This window comes from Oenanthe melanoleuca, chromosome 5 (genome assembly GCF_029582105.1).
Source record: "Oenanthe melanoleuca isolate GR-GAL-2019-014 chromosome 5, OMel1.0, whole genome shotgun sequence".
Classification (NCBI taxonomy): domain Eukaryota; kingdom Metazoa; phylum Chordata; class Aves; order Passeriformes; family Muscicapidae; genus Oenanthe; species Oenanthe melanoleuca.
In genome coordinates, this window is record NC_079339.1 from 11,578,613 (window position 1) to 11,592,708 (window position 14,096).

The window sequence follows — 14,096 nt, forward strand, 5'->3', positions numbered from 1 at the left end:
GTTTATTTTTTGCATTTCTTTGTGTTTGTTTGGGTTTCTTTTTTTGTTTGTTTTATTGTTTGTTTTTTTTCCCCTTGTTTGTTTTGTTTTTTCTTTTTTTTCAGCAATGAAGTTTGTCTCCTTCTCTTTGGAAACCAGGAACTCTTGAGTTCATTTTTCTGCTTCCTTTCCCTTCTTGCCATGAGCAGCAATGGCAAAACCTGTGTTATTCATGGGCATGAGAAGAAATGAGTTGGAGAGGTGGGGAAATCAGAAATAAAACACTGATTTCAGTATGTAGGAAACTTATTTCTCCTTCCTTGTACTGATCTTCAGCATCAGAAGCTATGTCTCTTGTTTTCAAGAGCCATCACCTCATTTCTGAGACAAGTCTGGGTGATTTGGAGCAGGATGGTATCCTAGCACAGTGCACTTAAATAAGAATTTAAGTCAGCAGCCTTAGGAATGCTAGACCTGGGGAGAGTTTGTAGACAGCAACAGCAAAAAGGCTCTACAAAACCTGAAAATAAGAGCTTTGGACAGCTTTCTCTAAATTAGAAAATTAAAAATTGAAAATTTGAAATTTAAACTGTTTCCTTTTCAATCCTTTATTCACAGGATGTGTGTGGATTTCTGTTCTGGGAAGGTACCTATGTGACTTTTTTCCCTTGGCATGCCTGGAAAATTGGGTGCAAAGGTTCTGTGCTGTCTTTCCAGCAAGGCAAGCAGCACTTGAATGCTAGAGCAGAACTGAGGCTTCCTGCAAAATCAAGGCTGATCATAGAATCAGGGCTGTTCTTCTGGAAAAGCCTTTCTGTTGTAGAAAGATAAACACATTTGTTTTGTTCTTCAGGGAGTGGAAGTGTTTTTGAAGTCAGGAACATTTTAATTAACAGAGAAAACAGATTTACACTAGACATATTAATATGAGTGGATGTTTTACTCTGTTCTAAGTATCTCCTGAAAATTTTTAGCCTTTTAGGAGTCTAAAAATTCTTTGGTAGGAATTTCAGAATATAATGGTGGGTCCAGCTTCCTCTCAGTGGCTACTGCCTAGCTTTCAAACACTTCAATGAAAAAAGTGTGAAAGAGGCATTGGAAAATAAAGCAATGAAAAAACAAAGTCTAGGCAAAAGTAAACCCTGCCTTGTCATTTTAATAACCAGTGCCACACACTGAAGCAGTGGGAGTGGATGCACCAGGCCAGTAAGCCCAGGGACAGACTTAATACTTGCTTTTCCCCTTCTGAATTTCATTCTTTATCCATGTAAAATTTCCTGCCTTGGACTGAGTGTTACTTTGAAATAGTCAGGGTTTGGTTCAGTATGTCTGGGGACTGTAGTAATTGGAAGCAGATTGTGAATAGCTATTCTCAGCATTTGTATCCCTGTTGTATTCTGGATCCTCATAGTGCTAAAAAAGCTGGCTAATCAAGAATTGGCATGCAAGAGACTGGACAGCAAAAAATGGTCTTTGTTTGTCTTGATGTATCTTTTTGGTGATTGCCACTGTTTGTTCTTTTCTTCTTTCTCCTGCTGTGGAAATTGTATTTATTTATTTTATCCTCCTGCTTTGTTAATCTTGAGCAGCAGGGTAAGGCCAGACAACTGTGCCATGGTGAAGAGGGCAGGCACAGCTGCTTCCTTCAGGTGTGACCATTTCCTTGGAAAATGGAGGGAATTGGGGAATTCTCTCTGCCAGCTTTCTCACCAGCATCCTTCACCACTCCCCAAATGATTTTGTAGCCACATTCCTTGATTTAGTCATCAGCAGAGGGACCAGAACAAGTAGAAAAGTTCCATATAAAAGAATTGTTCCTAAACTGAAATACCCTTAAGGATATTTGTCCTTGCTTCACAGGCAGGTCTGTACCCCTGAGTGTGAGTGTTTTTTGGTAGCAAAATTCCAAGTTGTGGATGTCTGAGCAGAGGGGTGTGGGAGGGTGCCTCAGCTCAGGTTATTACTGTGCTCACACACACAGTTAACCTACTAAAACTGAGACTGCTTACACATGGATCTACTCCAGTAACATCCTTCAAATCCCATTTGCTTGGTTGCTCTTTCTGTGCCTGGCTGGACTCCTGCAGCTGCTTTCTCTCCCCCAGAGGCTGGTGCTCATTTGCCCAGGATGGAGCTGCTGCTGAAACCTTTGAGTGGTCTCCTTTCTGCCAGCTACTCCTACATTCCCTCACCAAATGTACCCCAGGACCAATATTTTTCCTTTTGGGTGGAAAATTGTGATTTTTGGGACCTGGCAGCTGCTTCCTGGGGTCTGCCTTACTCTGGAAAGTTCTGTGGGGACACAGAAGTTCCCCTTGGGAGGAGCACCTTGGGCACAGCATGTGGCTGACAGCACTTCTTCAAAAGGTTAGAAGTGTTGGGAACAGCCTGTTTTTGGAGGGAAAGGTGTGCTCTGAGCAAGCAAGGGTTTGGTATGAGGCCCTTGTGTAGGAGAGGGGTGTGATGGCAGTAGGGACAGGCTGGGCACTTGACAGTGCCAGGAGGGGAAGAGATCTATTTGGGAAAAAAAACATCTCTGCTTCCTGGTGGTGGAGGGTGCTCTGTTATCCCAGGAAAGGGGAGAAATCTCCTGAGGACAGTCCCACAGCAGTGCTGTGATTGGAACCCTCCAGCTCACTAACTAGGCTAATGCTTTGTCACTAGATGTCCTATCCTTGCCATTTCTTAGATTGAGTCTTTCCTTACTGATTTTTCTAAGATATTAAGATTCTTGCCTTTTCTTTTTTTTTTTTTTTTTTTTTTCTTTAACCACCAAGTTTTTGAGCTGCAGCCATGGAACTGCTTCTCTGCCTTGGGCCTCAGGTAAATGGCAGCAAGTGCTGCACTGCAGGTCAGGGAGCAGACAAGGGAAAGGCTTTCTCCTGGCAGAATTGCATGTTATTCCACAGGGAGACAACATTTCTTTGCAAAACACTCGTCTGACTTTAAAATAATACATAATAACTATAAAATTACCAAATGTCAGGTAAACAAAAAGTTATTAAGAATGACCTTATTAGTTCTCTCTGCAATTCGCAGAGCGAGGTAATTGTCAAGCCTCACTGTTATTAGGTTGAAATAATAGTTTGGGGACCATCAACATTAAAATTTCATTATGGTGGGACAAAAAGGCTCATGTATAATCAATAGTAAGAATCCATTATTATTGACTTGGAATGAATGAAGCATGAACACATTTGTGCAGATATGAACAGTTAGCAATCTTTTGAATAATCAAGAATTAACACTACACAGATAACACCATTGTGGGAATTGGACTTGAACTCAAATTGGTACATGTCTCTTTGATATAAAGTCAGATCCACCTCCCTGGGTGACTTCCATTAGGCATTTTCTCAAAATACTCACTGTCTGCAGTTTTGTATTCCTCAGCTCTGGTTCACGAGGATGGTGGGCATGCAGGCCAGGGTTGTGTTGGAGCATGTTCTGCTTGCAGTGTCTGGTGATCCTGCTGGGAATGGCACTGTTTGGGACACAATGCAGTGGGCACAGGTGGCTGGGAGCAGGTTGGAAGGGTGCAGTTGCCTTCTGCCATCATGAGCCTGGCAGAGCCATTTCCATGGGACAGTGTGGCTGCTTGCATCACAAGCACCAGGCTGAAACAGGTGAGGGATGGTGAGCATGGAATAGAGAGGACAGAGCCTGTGGGATGTGAGCATGGAATAGAGAAGTACAGAGCCTGTGGGATGTGAGCATGGAATAGAGAAGTACAGAGCCTGTGGGATGTGAGCATGGAATAGAGAGGACAGAGCCTGTGGGATGTGAACATGGAATAGAGAAGTACAGAGCCTGTGGGATGTGAACATGGAATAGAGAAGTACAGAGCCTGTGGGATGTGAGCATGGAATAGAGAATTACAGAGCCTGTGGAATGTGCTGGGGATGTGGCCAAAGCTGTGGTTGGGATGTACAACATCACCTTGTCTGTGTGCTGGGACAAGATGTTCCCAGCATGTTCTGTTCTGTCTCTGTGGGATATGTCACATTGGCAGTGTTGCTGGGCTCTTTTTTTGCACTGATGAGGTGAACCCAAAATGCACTTCATTATGTGCTAAATCAATTTTTTTCAACCTGACTTTGAATTTCTATGCCTTTGAAAGGTGTTATTTAGGGGTATTGTAACCCTCTTCCATGCAAATATCTGCCTCTCAGCATTGTCTTCTGGCTGTGGTTTAGCTGCTCCCTCATGCTGGCTCCCAGCTGCTCTGACATCCAAGGTACCCTCAGTCTCCATAGACTGCATTTCTGCAGGGAAAAAGGTTTGGGCTGCTCCAAACCTGCCTCTGCTGTTACAGTGGAGAAGGTCAAGCATGTAGTGTTACCTGTGGGTTATGGAGTGTCCCCCAGTGCTCCAGAATCTTTCACATTCCCAGTTGTGGAGCACTACAAGGGAGATTGTGACCTGCTGCTCCAAGTGTCAGATGTGCAATCTTAGAAGCACTCTCTACAATTTCTGGTCCAGTCAAAGAGCAGCTAGGAACAGAATCTTCTGGAAATCTGCCTGGTTTTTTTTTTCCTGTGGCTCCATTCTGTAGCATGCCCTATTTCTAATAAAATTGGGAAATCACCTTATGCCTTAAAAAGAAGTAAAGGGATCTTGTGGCTGTGGCACTTGACAGGCTCAAGGAGACTTTCTGGGGAATCTGGGAAATATTTTTTTTCTTTTACCTGTGAAATGGGAACAATTATTTTCTTAGTCAGTCGAGAGGGAATTATTATTTATTGCTTGCATTGCAATAGCACTAAGGGCTGGTTAGGCTAAATGCCCAGAAACAGAGAAAGTTATTTAATGAATTAAGTGTATTTTTTTTTTTCCAAAAGCACTCACAGTACTTTGGATGGAAGTGGGAATGAGTGGTGTATGGCAGTGGCACCTGCTCTGAGCCATTAGAGTGAGTACAATCCTGAAAGCTCATGAGTGTCATTTCCTTTCAGATTTACTAACAGTGCATTTCTTGTTCCCAATACTTAACTTTCAGATGCCCTTCAAGGGTAAGAAAGGAAAACAACTGAGAGAAAAAGGGCAGTAGAGGAAAGGGCAGAGGGAAAAAATCTGGCCCAATCCTGGGAGAGAGGGAGGATTTTGGCTCATTTCCAGTGTCCCCTTTTCCAAGAAGGGGGCAAGAAGAGAGGGAAGCCCTTGGCCTTTCCAGCAAGGAGGGCCAGAGATCCAAAAGTTTTAGAACATGTGGATATATATTCAATTTGACTTAATACCCTAAGCCTATTTGAAATGATGGGCATACTTAATTCTTTGTAATCTCTCCCTGTGAGAGCAGAAGTTATGGGCAACCTGAGATGTTTCCAGTGAGAAAGAAGAATGGGGAGACACTGAAAATTTTTGTCTTGCTGAAGGCATGAGCCTCTTCTTGTTCTTTTAATTATTTTTTCCTGTTGACACATCATGTAAGTTGTTGATGTTTTCTTTACTTCCCTAAGGGTGAAGAATAAGGAATAAATAGATGTGTATAAATTTATTTAAAAAAGAGGCAATTTATATTATTTTTTTTTTTGGTGCAGAGTTTAATTTCTACAAATGTTCTCGAATTTTTACTATTTTTTTTTTTTTAAAGTGAGAGATACATGCAGGGCACATAGAAACATTAAAAAGATTTTACAGAGCACATACCATAAATCAATGAGTAAGTTGTTCAGAACAGCACAACAATGAATATAACGGAGCATATATAAATCTAGGGAGAAGGAAACCTTTTTTTCTAATCTTGTCAAGTCTCCTGCTGATTTATAAAATAGGTGAGTAGCCAGCAAAATCATCAAAGTGTGCCCAGAAATTATATAGTGGTCTAAAAATACAATACTATTGTATTCACAACACAGAGTATTCATCACTGATATGGTTCCATAATTATAATTGTTAAACATGAGTCCTCCATACCAGATCTGATATTTTATTGGAGTGATTGATCACTGCAAAATTTGTCTACAGAGAAAAATCCCATTTTTCTCTAGTGAATTGCATCAACCTCTTTTCCTTTTAGTGCTAAAACTATTTTCAAGTGCTCCATTTCAAAGCCAACTTCTTAGCATAACTAAGTTTCCATTTAAGTTGAAAATTTAAAGCCCAAGTCTTTCAAAAGTTTTTCATACCTAAAACTGGGAAGGACTATAGGCTATGAACTTATGGATCTCCTCTTCTGCTTCTTTTGGGTTTGCTTCCCTGCTATGCTGCTTGGATCCCTTTTGGCTTCTGTGTGTTTGTTTCCATTGGTATGTAAGTTTTTCTGATGCCATACATTTAATATCTGGGAAGGGGCTTGAGTTCTCTTCATGGGAAAAACATTTCAGTTCTGCCTTTCTTGCAATCTATTCCTGAAATGTTGAGGAGAATGATAAAGTTATAGTGCTTTCCAAAATGAGTAATATTTCAAGTAAAAGCATTTACTTCTGGGTCATAATTGTTTTTAAGTAGTATTTATAAAGGGAAAATGCAGTGCAATTTGCAGTTTAAACCAACCATGAGAATGCTTCATGCTCATAAACTGCATTTCACTTTAAACTGTTACAAATACCCAAGGGACCATGAATTTGCATACATGCATTTTAAACCCTGCATTCCCTTTCCTTTTTTCTTTGTGTGCATGGTGACTTTTTCCTTGCTGAATTGCTGCCTCCTGTCTCTGGCCTCGTTTTTATTGCTGTAGCATACCTGCCACAAAATAATTGCAAGTATGGGCAAGGTCTAATTTTATTCCTCCTCCTTCTTACCAGCTGGAGAGCACATAATACTGCTGAAGAGGCACAAACAGAAATTTTGGTTCTTTTAAGGCATGAGCATGTGTGAACTCGAGAGAAGCCCGTTTTGTGTGACCTCCCCACTAATGCAGCCCTTTGGATGAGAGAGGATTTCTTTTTAGAAATAAGGTAACAGAACTCTTGGTAGTGCTATTTCTGCTTCTGGATAGAACCAGAGCAATGACAGATAGTGAAAGTTGTTGCTTTTAGGTGGCTTGCTTTGTACTGGGTGAGAGAAATAACTTCACCAGTTTCATGTGGCCTCTCAGCCTTCATATTCAAAACAAATAATGACCTTCTGCTTCTCCAAACCCAGACAAAACCCACTGGCTTGTCCAGCTGACACTTTTAAGGATAATTCACTGACTCTTGTTAAAAGGAGATAGGGCAATGAAACTGATTCAGTCTTAGTCCATGCAAATGGCTCTGAAGGTTTTGCAGCCACTCCAGTCTAGTTGGCACATTTGATGTCCATCAAAAAGAAGAGGTGTGAGCCATTGAGGAATGAATCTCCTCTTTGAAACAAATCTGTTCAATTTTTTTTTTCTCCTTTGAGTGCAAAAAGCATCTTAAAAGATTTAACTTCTGTTTCTTTGTCACTTTTATAGCTCCAAAATGCCTGACAAGTGTTCTTGAACATCAGTAAAACTCTGTGAATGTTACTGAATTTTGAGAGGTGGAAGGAAGGTTCTGATGAGAAAGACTTCTGCTCATATCAACTTCCAAAAGTTTTGGTCCTCATTTAAACCTGCTCCAGTCTTTGATCTGGCAGATGGACTGGAAGTCTCTTGGCATCTGATATTAAACTTTTTTTAATTTCTGCCACTGTAAAAATTTTCTGAGAAAACCATCTTTCTTGGCTGCTTTCCCTTCTGCTGTTGGAGAGAGCAGGTTATTGTGAGGCCTTGACTTTAGTTAGGACCTAGATCTGGACTTCAAAACCATGTGGGATGGAGGGAGGGGAAATTTCACAGCTGAGTTTTCTGGAGCATTTTGATTGCTGGGAATATCACTAGCCAAATCTTTTTTTTTGTTTGTTTGTTTGTTTTGTTTATACAGCCTTTTCTTACCTAAAATATATATAGTTCTGTAGTAAATTCTTAGAACAGTGCAGTCTCACAAACATTTCAATTTTTACATCTTTTAGTTACAATTCAATGAAAAATGATTCTGCCTGTCACAGGCAACTATTTTCCCTGTGATGTTTGAACTTCCATTATGACACTCATTATATAATGTAATATGGAGTGTTCTTTGTAATTACATTTTGACAAATACACATTTCATGTTCATGACATTATACAAAATAACTTCCCTTTGTTTAACTCTTTGGTTTCTGCCTTGTTTTTATTTAGCTGCAGTAGGATTTTACTATTCTTGAGCAGCTTTCTTTTTATGGAATGTATGTATAAAAAGGGTGCAGTTCATATTTGTCATAGACACAGATCAGTGTTTGTGGTTTCATTAAAATAGGAAAAGCATGAATGGGTGCAGTTGTACCATGTAATAGTTTTAGTTTATGTCCAATTATAGTTTTTTTTAATAGAATTGTAATGGAGGAATTGATTAGACTTGATAATCTGAGAGGTATTTTCCAACCTAAATGATTCTATGATCAGAACCTCCTCTTTGCACATCATCCTGATCCATCCAGACCTGGTGATCTCTGTAACTGGCAAGGATTCACATGGTGCTTCTGCCTCGTTTATTTAGCAGGGAAATATCGTTGTGGCTTCTCAGCTCCTAGGTTTTTGAGGCTGTCCCTTTGCTTTTGGTGATTGCCTTCCACTTTGCAGCTGGTTCCCAAATGATGCCTGACACTCTGTGCTGACAATGTATGGGAAATTCTCCTGTTCAATACCCCGTGCTTGGCTTAAAATCTTTGTTCCCAGAGAACTGTTTCCCCTCAGCTCTGTCCATTAACAGTAGACCACATTGTATCATATTTATTTAAAAGACCATGGGAACATTGTTATCCAAACTAGCAAAATTGGAATATGTTCAATCCAAAGAGATTTTCCTCTCTGCATTCAAGGCATCAAAATTTTTCTTCCATCAAAACACAACAATTGTAATGAATGATATCATAATACTGAGAACTGCTTAAGAGCTTCCACTTTAAAACTGTAATGGTCCATGCAGACAGAAGAGAAAAAAAGGCTAAAAGCATAAATTGAAGATAATCAATGTGAATAGACCTTACCCATTGTGCAGTTTGAATAGGATAAGCACATATTATCTGGCATAATTGGTTCATGTGATTTTCTAATTGAAGAGAAGAAGTAATTAGAGCCTAATTGAAGCAAAGTAACACAATGTCTGTCAGCATTTCTCCTTCTACCACACATTATATTATTACCTGTCATCTTTTACTTTAGTGGGAGTGAAAAAAATGAGGAAAAAACACCAATATGAAGCCTTTGGAGTTTACCTAGCCAAAGCAAAAGTACAGATAAAAGACACTAAATAAAAGCAAAATAGGGCTGACATTAACTGGGTGCTTCTAAACTAGGAGTGTTCACTTTGCCTAATTAAAAGATGAATTGCCTTTGGTAAAATGATATTATAAATCCAGTCTTATTAAATATTAGAAAAAGACTATTTAGGACTTGTTTCATTTGATTCAGGGCTCTGTACTTTCTGCTCTACATTTCTAACTGAAGACCATTGCAGTGACAAAATGGTTGCTATATTTGGCAAAATGGTGGAAAATATCATTGCAGCCCTTTCTGCCCCTTTTTTTTTTTTTTTTTTTAATGAATGACATTATTTCAAAACTGTCTAACATGAGAAGACCAATTGCTCTCAGTGAAGAAAACAGAATGCACTCAGAAGTTGTTTAGGAGGTGCTTTGAGTAAAAAGAGAGAGGAATTTGCAGGTTTTCTCTGTCTTGGGAACAAAAATATGTTTTAAATATTTTTAATTCCCAAAAGAGAGAAAAGAGCCTGGATGATGAATTAGTTTTTATCACTCTACACGCATAAATTCAGATGTAACTTGTAAACAAGTTTTTTGAGACAATGTGCAGTAATTCTTAATATGGCAAAGTGATATCTTAATGGAATAAGAGGTTCCATTAAGTAAAGAAGGAATAATATTTTTGGTGAAGAAGTTGTAACTAATCTGCACTCCCCTTGTTGCTATTGTGTATTTAGTGTTGGGTCACTGCCAGCTGAGCAGTGTAGTGAAAATTAGAGATCAATCACCTTCATTTTACAGGGCACTCAGGTTTCTTGTTGGCCAGCCTGACATTAGTTATTAAGCTGTGATGTTGGTAACAGATCTGAAACCTTTTTGGTGGAAGCACTGAGACAAACCAGCTAACCATGATTGGAACAAAGCTGGTTCACAGCAAGCTCAGGAAGGCTCATTGGGCATCTTTACAGACCAGAAAGGAAGAGGGGTTGTTAAAAGGATAAAAATCCTTTTTGTCTTTAAGGGGCCTAAATGGATAAAATTGAGTTGAAGCAAGTTTTGCTTTTTGTCCTGGTGCTGTTTGAGTTTCAAATAATACATTACCCAGTACAAACATGTTGCTTGTGAACCATGCTAATCCTGCCTTGGTGCTAGGCAGGTTTGTACTGCCCATCAGAAAATTAAATTTCATTGAGGACAGTGAGAGATAGTGGAGGGAAATCTGAGCAGCAAAAAATGGGTGAAGGTATGCAGCCTTATGCCTAACTTGAGGATATATAGAATGGGATGGTTTTGCTTGGAGTTAAGCAGACAAATAAAACAATGGTTTGTTAAAAAAAAAGGGAAATTAAAGTCCTCATTTAATTATTGTGTTGTTGTTTCTTAAAAATATTAGAAAATACCTCTGTTTTTTGATGAAATCAGGCAATTCCTAGCTCTGCTTCTGCCCCTAAAGAAATACCTTTATATTAAAGAAAGTACCTTTATATTTGTTCTTTCTTGGTCAAAACTTGCTGGGCAGCTGCCTAATATCTCCTGGAAAGGCTGGACAGATGTGGCCCATAAACACTGTCCCCAGTTTGGTGCTTTCTTGCTTGTTTTTTTAGGAGATTCTGACATTAAAACAAAGATATTGAGGACAATGAAGGAGAATAGTAGTCTGATCAAGAGTAAAAGCCAGAGCTGCATAAATTGATTATACCTGAAGCTTTGCCTGCCAGGTTCCTAAGGCAAAGGAAGTTGTGCTCATTTAGAAGGGCTGACATAAGATTCTTTCCTTGTGTTTGAATTTGGTTCACTTCCCATGAGAGGAAAAATTTAAGTTAGGCTTTCTGGATTCTTGGAGAAACTTTTAGTTTAAATTTGGAACTAAGACTTCAGGAGATTTGTGGCCCATAATGTTCCTTTCACCACACAGCATCCAGAGCCTTCCATCCTTTCCATCAGGGCTGCCTTTGAGCTTTTCACACATGTTCATTTTCCCATTTTCTGATGTGACATTGTGGGCAGAATCTGTCACCCTCCCATCTGCTGTTGACCACCACTGGGGCCAGGCTCATTCCTGAGTGTCATTTACTATTCTGAAATACATGATCAACAGTGAGGCTGTAAAAATGCTTTGCTCCATTATGTTGCTTTTTTTTATGGAGGTGAGAAAGAATTACATTTTTTAAATAAAACACTTCATATGAAAGTAGATATTAAAATAGTAATGCCTGCAGATGCTGGCACTGTTGGAGATGCATCCATTCAATTTGTCAGCCCTTTAACATGAGGGCTTTTTTCTCCTGTGCTGAGTAAATGTGGTGCATTTTGTCTGCATGGAATAAAAATTGAATGTAATGACATGCTTTGCACAAGCTGGTGAGCACAAAGGAATTAAATCTGTCACCTGGCTGGGTGGGAATTCCCAGTGTGAGGAGCTCCAGCACTGAGCCAAACACCTCACTCCTGCCTCCCCTCCTGTTTGCTGTGATGGAAGGCGTGTGTTAGCAGGTGACTGTGGGAGGTGGGCATCCCAGCCTGGCCAAAAACACTTCTTGCCAGCTCTGCAGGCTCACTGCTCACCCTCAGCCTGCACTAAGCCTGTGTCTCCCCTGCTTTGATTAAATGAGTTTGATTAAGCCCAGCACACATGACTGTACGCTGCAGTCGTACATCCTGGCTGATTGCAGTGCCAATATGTGTGTGGTTAAATTCCCTTTTGCTTTCCTTAAGCAGTGGGAAGCTTTGACTGAGTTCTGTCTTTAATAGCTCTGCAATTTGTGTTCATTGATGGTGGGTGCAAAACAGAATGAAATTCAGATCACAGTGAGCAGCCTCTCTCCATCTCTGTGCTTAATTAAATGGTTCTTCTCAGGAACACTGAATATGAAAAACTTGTTAGCACAGGAGATGAGGCTACCAATGCATTATGTAGGCTGTGCACACTGCCAGCAAGGTTCTGATCTTTGTGTACAGTCTCCTTTTTGTTTGACAGTGCATGTCAATAAGTTTTTGCCACCAATGCCTTCAGCTCTCCTTGAGGTTTGCTGTGCTGGTGCTGGAATGTGTGCTTGCTTTAAATGCACCTCTGCCCTGTTGGCCTCAAGCATGAGTGGAAAAGTGTAGAGATCAAACATTTTTCATCCAATTCTTGCAAAAGCCTGGAACTCCATTGTTGAAGACATTAATGTGGAAAGAGTAATCTCCAGCAAAGTCAAAGGCCAAGCTGTTTTTATTTTTCAATACAATGAGCCTCATTCATTTGGAAACTGATGGAAAAATTAAATTAAGCATTTGCATGTACTGTGGATTGATGCAGGTCATGTTTCCAGCTTGCTTTACAATCACTTACATTGCAGCCATCCTCACAAAGCAGATAAATACTGTAGGTAATACTGCTCAGGGCAGATGTGACAAGGGGAGTTATTTGAATGTATCCATAATAATTAAGGTGTATTTTTTTATTTTAAATATGCCAAGAACCAAACCTGGGCCCTAGAGCAGCCTTTTGCCCCTATATATTGTCTTTTCATGCAGCTGTTTCTTGTGCCTAGGGAAGGCTGGAGTGTTTTGTGCTTACTTAATTACAAGATGTATAGTTTGACCCTGTTGCTTTTGTTAATACTTAAAAGGGAAGAGACTGACAGAACCTAATAACAACGACTGGATTATAAATCTCTTCTTTATGACTCTTTCCCTTCTCTCTCTTCCCGTGCAAAAATTAAGAGGAATCAAATAAAATTACCAGGAAGCAAACTGGATGAAAAGACAAATGAACAATAGAGTTCATTTGCATCTCTGAAGGTGTGTCTGTGTTGTGTGTGAAGGAGAAAACTTGCAAACATATATTCTGATTCTCTCTGATTGAGTACTCACCTTGTTAGGCTTGAGCAGTATGAATTCTGGTAGTATTGCATACTGTTTGTCATGCTGAAATGAGTGTACTGATTCTAAATATTCTGGTTTTTTGAGGCTTGGGTTAGACCTTTAGGAGAACAAATTCAGCCTAGCCTCTAATATGCCACCATAAACTATACTGAGGTACAGTCATATATTTAGCTATCTGTGTGTGGTAGACTTGTGCTAGTAAACAATTGCATGTGCAAAAAAGTTAAAGCCAATATTTGAAAATCAAGCTGTAAATTATTCTGCAGTAATGTTCCATTTGTGTTTTATACTGCAAATAGCAGCAAGCAGCAAGTTAAAATACAAGCCAACAATTACTTGAAAAAAAAATCATCTCAGTTTTGCTTAAGAGGTACCATTGTTGAAGAACTATTAAAATAGTGAAGTGAGGGAGAAAGAGGAAAGAGTCTTGGTGAGGAGATTACTCAATGCAAAATAGAATTCAAAGTAAATGTGTTTACCTGTGTAGACATGTTAAATGTGTTAAAAACAACCTGGAGGAAAATGTTTAGGAGTGATAAACCAAAGCTGAAAACATGTGCTACAGCATTTTCTTCAGCAGTCCTGTCTGGAGAAGGAAAAGATAAAAAAATTCCTTGAAAACATCCAAGTGGTCTATGGCTGCAGAACCTAAGGCAAATGGATGCAGGCAGGGATTACATGAATAGGGCAAGAGAAAGGTTCAAAGATGTTTGTATGTAACATTTGGGTGGGAACTAATCTAGAATCCTACTGTGCAGGAAAACTATTAGAAGAGATGCTTAAAATGGTGAAAAAAAAACTTCACTGATGCTGACCATTAGCAATATTATTAACAAATGTTGTTCTCAAATAAGATTAATTTCTAGTATTTGTATATACCTTTGTTTAATTTTGGTTTCCTGACACTAGGACTTCTTGTCTTCTGGCTTTGAAGACTTTTCTGATCCAAATCTGTTACTCATTTATGTACAGACTGCAATCACAGCTTACATCTTAACCTCTTGCTCAGGTGCAGATTTATCTGTGCATTAGTGATCATGCAGTATCTTCCAAAT